Here is a 6,776-nt window from a genome sequence, read left to right as displayed (position 1 = left end):
TAAACACTTTAGCATTCTTGATTGCACATTCATTCTCATAATCATATAAAAAGTATTGTATCATCTTAGTGCTCTGCAAAGCTAAGGCAAATGTGTTATGCATTAAATCCATATTTTAAATTAAGCTGAGTACACAGACCAGAGAGAGGTTCTTTTGGGTGGGGGGAGAAAATGGACAGTTGATTATTATAATAAGAAGAAATTTTATCATCCTTCAATTATTACATTTGATGCAAAAGTTGTCACATAGATTCAACTTTGGCTTTCCAAGTCAAATAAGAAAGGAGATTAATCTTTGGTTAAAATTTTTTCCTCTGTGTATGAGGCAGAAGTTTACTCCTGTTTAGTAGCTCTTTACTTAATCAACAACATATATGGCCATGGCATTATTTTAATATTACTTTTTAAAATTAAAGCAGTGAATACTTATTGGATGATATAATATCTTAAAATATTGGTATTAACATTTTTTTTCCTTTTTTTTATTTCAATCATTGTTCAAGTACAGTTTTCTCCCCCCTACTCCCGTTCCAGCCCCTCCACCCAACCCTCCCCCCTTACCCCCATTACCCCCCACCCTTAGTTTTTGTCCATGTGTCCTCCAAATTTGTTCCTGTAATCCCTACCCCTTCCCCCCTGAAATTCCCTCTTCTCTCCCCTCTGGCCACTGTCAGACTATCCCCTATTTCAGTGTCTTTGGTAATATTTTGCTAGTTTTTTGTTTTGTTTTGTTTTGTTGTTTAGATCCCTGTTAAAGGTGATATCATGTGGTATTTGTCTTTCACTGCCTGGCTTGTTTCACTTAGCATAATGCTTTCCAGCTCCATCCATGCTGTTGCAAAGGGTATGAGCTCCTTCTTTCTTTCTGCTGCATAGAATTCCATTGTGTAAATGTACCATAGTTTTTTGATCCATTCATTTACTGATGGGCATCTAGGTTGCTTCCAGCACCTAGCTATTGTAAATTGTGCTGCTATGAACATCGGGGTGCAAAGGTTCTTTTGTATTGGTGTTTTAGTGTTCTTAGGATAGAGTCCCAGCAATGGAATTGCTGGGTCAAAAGGCAGATCCATTTTTAGTTTTCTGAGGAAGTTCCAAACTGCTTTCCATAATGGTTGTACCAGTCTGCAGTCCCACCAACAGTGCACTAGGGACCCCGTTTCTCCACAACCTCTCCAACACTTGTTGTTTGTTGCTTTGTTTATGATGGCCATTCTGACTGGTGTGAAGTGGTATCTCATTGTGGTTTTAATCTGCATCTCTCTGATGGCTAGCGATATTGAACATCGCTTCATGTGTCTTTGGATTTTCTGTATGTCCTCCTTGGAGAATTGTCTGTTCAAGTCCTTTGCCCATTTTTTAATTGGGTTACTTGTCTTCTTAGAGTGGAGTCGCGTAAGTTCTTTATATATTTTGGAGATTAAACCCTTGTCTGAGGTATCATTAGCAAATATGTTTTCCCATACAGTTGGTTCTCTTTTTATTTTGATACTGTTTTCCTTAGCTGTGCAAAAGCTTTTAATTTTGATGAGGTCCCATTTGTTTTTTCTTTCCTTTATGTCCCTTGCTCTAGGAGACAAGTCAGCAAAAAAGTTTCTGCGTGAAATATCTGAGATTTTCCTACCTACGTTCTCTTCTAGGACTTTAATGGTGTCACGCTTTATATTTAAGTCTTTTATCCACCTTGAATCTATTTTTGTATAAGGTGTAAGTTGGTGCTCGAGTTTCATTTTTTTGCACGTAGCTGTCCAGTTCTCCCAACACCATTTGTTGAAGAGGCTATTTTTATTCCATTTTATGTTGCTGCTTCCTTTGTCGAATATTAATTGACCGTAGAGGCTTGGGTTTATTTCTGGGCTCTCTGTTCTGTTCCATTGGTCCATGTGCCTGTTTTTATGCCAGTACCAGGCTGTTTTGATTACAGTGGCCTTGTAGTATAGTTTAATGTCAGGTATTGTGATTCCTCCTACTTTACTCTTCTTTCTCAAAATTGCAGCAGCTATTCGGGGTCGTTTATGGTTCCATATAAATTGTTGAAGTGTTTGTTCTATGTCTGTGAAATATGCCATTGGTACTTTAATAGGTATTGCATTGAATGTGTAGATTGCTTTTGGTAGTATGGACATTTTAATGATATTAATTCTTCCAATCCATGAACACGGTATATGTTTCCATTTGTTTGTGTCCTCCTTGATTTCTCTCCTCAGTGTTATGTAGTTTTCTGAATACAGGTCTTTTACCTCTTTGGTTAGGTTTATTCCTAGGTATTTTATTTTCCTTTTTGCTATTTCAAATGGGATTTTTTTCTTGATTTCTGCTTCTGCTGTTTCATTGTTGGTGTACAGAAATGCCTTTGATTTCTGGATATTGACTTTGTATCCCGCTGTTTTACCAAATTCATTTATTAGGTCAAGCAGTTTTTTGGTGGAGTCTATAGGATTTTCTATGTACACTATCATGTCATCTGCAAACAGTGACAGTTTTGTTTCCTCCTTTCTGATTTGGATTCCTTTTATTTCTTTTTCTTGTCTGATTGCTGTGGCTAGAACTTCCAGTACTATAGTGAATAGAAGTGGTGAAAGTGGACATCCTTGTCTTGTTCCTGTTCTTAGTGGAAAAGATTTTAATTTTTGCCCATTGAGTATAATGTTGGCTGTAGGTTTCTCATATATGGCCTTTATTATGTTGAGGAATGCTCCCTCTATTCCCACTTTACTGAGTGTTTTTATCATAAATGGGTGCTGTACCTTATCAAATGCTTTTTCTGCATCTATCGATATGATCATGTGGTTTTTGTCTTTGCTTTTGTTTATGTGATGTATTACATTTACTGATTTGCGTATATTGTACCATCCTTGCATACCTGGGATGAATCCAACTTGGTCATGGTGTATGATCTTCTTAATGTACTGTTGGATGCGGTTTGCCAGTATCTTGTTGAGGATTTTAGCGTCAATGTTCATCAGTGATATTGGCCTGTAGTTTTCTGTCTTTGTTGTGTCTTTATCTGGTTTTGGGATTAAGATGATGTTGGCCTCATAAAAAGAGTTTGGTAGTCTTTTTGGATTTTTTGAAATAGTCTGTGAAGGATAGGTGTTAGTTCTTCCTTAAATGCTTTGTAGAATTCTCCTGTGAAACCATCTGGTCCAGGGCTTTTGTGTGTTGGGAGTTTTTGGATTACTGCTTCGATTTCTTTTGCTGTTATTGGTTTGTTGAGGCTTTCTGCTTCCATTTTATTGAGTTTTGGAAGGTTATATTTTTCTAGAAATTTGTCCATTTCATCTAGGTTTTCAAATTTCTTGGCATACAGCTCTTTGTAGTAATTTGTTACAATCCTTTGTATTTCTGTGGTATCTGTTGTAATCTCTCCTCTTTCATTTCTGATTGTGTTTATTTGGGTCTTCTCTCTTTTTTTCTTGATGAGTCTGCTTAGAGGCTTGTCGATTTTGTTTATCTTTTCAAAGAACCAACTCTTGGATTCATTGATCTTTAGAATTGTGCTTTTAGTCTCTATGTCATTTAATTCTGCTCTGATCTTGGTTATTTCCTTCCTTCTGCTTGCTCTGGGCTGTCTTTGTTGTTGTTCCTCGAGTTCTTGTAGACGTAGGGTTAGGTTGTTTGTTTGAAATGTTTCTAACTTTTTTAGGTGGGCCTGTATCGCTATGATCTTCCCTCTCAGGACTGCCTTGGCTGTGTCCCATAAGTTTTGGGTTGTTGTGAGTTCGTTTTCATTTGTTTCCAAAAACCGTTTGATCTCTTCCCTAATATCATTCTTGACCCATTCATTGTTTAATAGCATGCTGTTTAATCTCCATGAATTTGAGTGTTTTGGGTTTTTTTCCTTGTGGTTTGTTTCTAGTTTCAGTCCCTTGTGATCCGAGAAATTGCTTGGTATGATTTCAATTTTTTTGAAATTGTTGAGGCTTGTTTTGTGTCCTATCATGTGGTCAATCTTTGAAAATGTTCCATGTACATTTGAAAAAAATGTGTATTTAGCTTCTTTGGGATGGAGGGTTCTGTAAATATCAGTAAAGCCCAGCTCGTCTAGGGTATTGTTCAATGCCACAGTATCTTTGTTGATGTTTTGTTTGGAAGATCTGTCCATTTTTGATAGAGGGGTGTTAAAATCCCCCACAATAATTGTGTTGCTGTCCATATCTTTCTTGAAGTCCTCTAAGATTTTCTTTATGTATTTAGGTGCTCCTATGTTGGGTGCATATATATTTACTATGTTTATGTCTTCTTGGTGAATTCTTCCCTTGAGTATTATGAAATGACCTTCTGGGTCTCTCTTTATGGATCTTCTTTGGAAGTCTATTTTGTCAGATATGAGTATTGCTACCCCGGCTTTTTTCTCCTGTCCATTTGCTTGGAAAATTTGTTTCCAGCCCTTCACTTTCAACCTGTGCAGATCTTTTATCCTGAGGTGGGTCTCTTGTAGACAGCATATGTGTGGGTCATGTTTTCTTATCCAATCAGCTATTCTATGTCTTTTGATTGGAGCGTTTAGTCCATTTACGTTTAAGGTTATTATTGATAGGTACTTATTCATTGCCTTTTATGTACGTGTGATCCTCTCTCACTCTCTCTTTTCCTTTCTTTCCTGAAAGCAGTCCCTTCAGCATCTCTTGCAGAGTTGGTTTAGTGGAGGTGTATTCTTTCAGACTTCTTTTGTCTGAGAAGCTTCTTATTTGGCCTTCTATCTTAATTGAGAGCCTTGCTGGGTAAAGTAGTCGTGGTTGCAGGCCTCTGGTTCTCATTACTTGGATTATTTCTTGCCATTCTCTTCTGGCTTGGAGTGTTTCCATTGAGAAGTCAGCTGTTAGCCTTATTGGGGCCCCCTTGTATGTTACTTCCTTCTTCTCCCTTGCTGCCTTTAAGATTCTCTCTTTGTCTTGAAATTTTGCCATTTTAATTATGATGTGTCTTGAGGTGGGCCTCCTTGGGTTCCTCTTGATTGGGACTCTCTGTGTTTCCTGTATTTGTGTGACTTTTTGTCTCATCAAATTAGGGAAGTTTTCCATCATCACTTGTTCAACTAGGTTTTCTATCCCTTGTTCTTCTTCTTCTCCTTCTGGTATCCCTATTATACGGATATTATTACGTTTCATATTGTCTTGCATTTCTCTTAATCCCTCTTCATTCTTTCTGAGCCTCTTTTCCCTTTCTTGCTCTTTCTGGGTGTTTTCTTCTATTTTGTCCTCTAGCTCGCTGATCCGATCTTCTGCTTCATCGATCCTGCTTTTCATTCCTTCTACTGTGTTCTTCATTTCAGAGATTGTATTCTTCATTTCCTCTTGGCCCTTGTTGAGAGTTTCTATTTCCTTTTTTATGCTGATGTAGTTTTCATTGAGTTCATTGTAGCTTCCCTGTAGTTTCTCGTAGCTCATTGTGAGCTCATTGAGCTTCCTGACAATCACTGCTTTGAATTCAATATCTGATAGTTGAATTGCCTCTGTTTCATTTAGCATTCTTTTTGAGGCTTCCTCCTTTCCTTTCATTTGGGGAGTATTTCTTTGTCTTCCCATTGTTTGTGAGACTCTTCTTGTTCACCTCAGCTTCTTATATTGATCTGTTCTGGCTCCCTCAGTTTATGATGTGAACTTCTTTAGTAGAGTAGCAGTGAGTTTCAGTGGTACTGTTTCCTTGACCCCCCAAGCTCGCTGGTCTTGGGCTGTTGTTTAAGTTGGCTTTGTGTTTGCCTTTTGGTTCTGATTGTTGTTGAGTCTTTCTTTGGTGGTTCCTTCCCGCCAGCTGGTTAAATGTGGGTCACTCTGTCCACCACCTTCTATATTTTGTTGTGCTGGTGAGGGCAGGTTGTGTTGAGGCTGGTTCTTCTGTGTGTACAAGGTTTAAAGAAATCTTGTTCAGTTGTTTGTATTGGGTACTGTCTCTACTGTTTAGTTGTATTTCCAGATAAGCCCTGGATTGAGGTTTGTGTGGTTACTACTCCCTCCTTCACCTTCTTCTGCTGTTATCTGTTAGTGGTTCCTTAGTTGTTGGGTTTCCTCTTCCAGTGGGTATCCTGGTGTTCACCTCCTCCACCTATTCTTTTTTGTCATCAGATGGAGGGGAGGGCAGAATGGTTTAAGACAGCAACCGAGAATTCTATGCTATTTACAGTAGTAGCAAGTAGGGAAGATATAGGAGATCCTTTCACTATGTATAGTGTTAACCGTGGTCTTCCACCCAGCTAGCTGATTTTTAGAAAGGATGGGAAGAAGATAAGACTCTTGTTGGGGGGGAAGGATTGTGAGTTGGATCTATAAAGCAGAGAGGTTGTGGGCGGTCAGATTCTGGGGTAAGGTGAGAGTAAAGTGTAGTAAATAGGTGTAGTGTGTGAGAGAATAGAGTTAACCACTACAGTAATAGAGTTCAGGAAACTGAAATGGGCTACGATCTGGGTGGGGGGGGGGGGTGTTGTGAAGTAATTACACTTGCATGGAACAGCAGTTATTTACAATAATATTATGGCAACATTCATATGGCAGAGTCTATGAAATCTAGGTAATAAGGATAGGGAGTACCGAACATTGAGTAGTATGCTTATAAGACACAGGTGAGTTAATGGACAGTAGATTAGTAATACGGTATAGAAAGAGATATCAGGGGAAAGCTGTCAGGTCATACAATAAAACCAGCCTAGCAAAGCAGGCTATACAAAAATAAGAGGGATATAAAAATATTGTTAAAAAAAAAAAAGATGTAGGAACACTGGAAAAATAATAATAATACAAATTTGCAATAACTTGCAGGTTCTCTGTAATAGCAGAGTG

Source organism: Phyllostomus discolor, chromosome 1 (assembly GCF_004126475.2).
Source record: "Phyllostomus discolor isolate MPI-MPIP mPhyDis1 chromosome 1, mPhyDis1.pri.v3, whole genome shotgun sequence".
Lineage (NCBI taxonomy): Eukaryota > Metazoa > Chordata > Mammalia > Chiroptera > Phyllostomidae > Phyllostomus > Phyllostomus discolor.
This window is presented reverse-complemented; position numbering follows the sequence as displayed.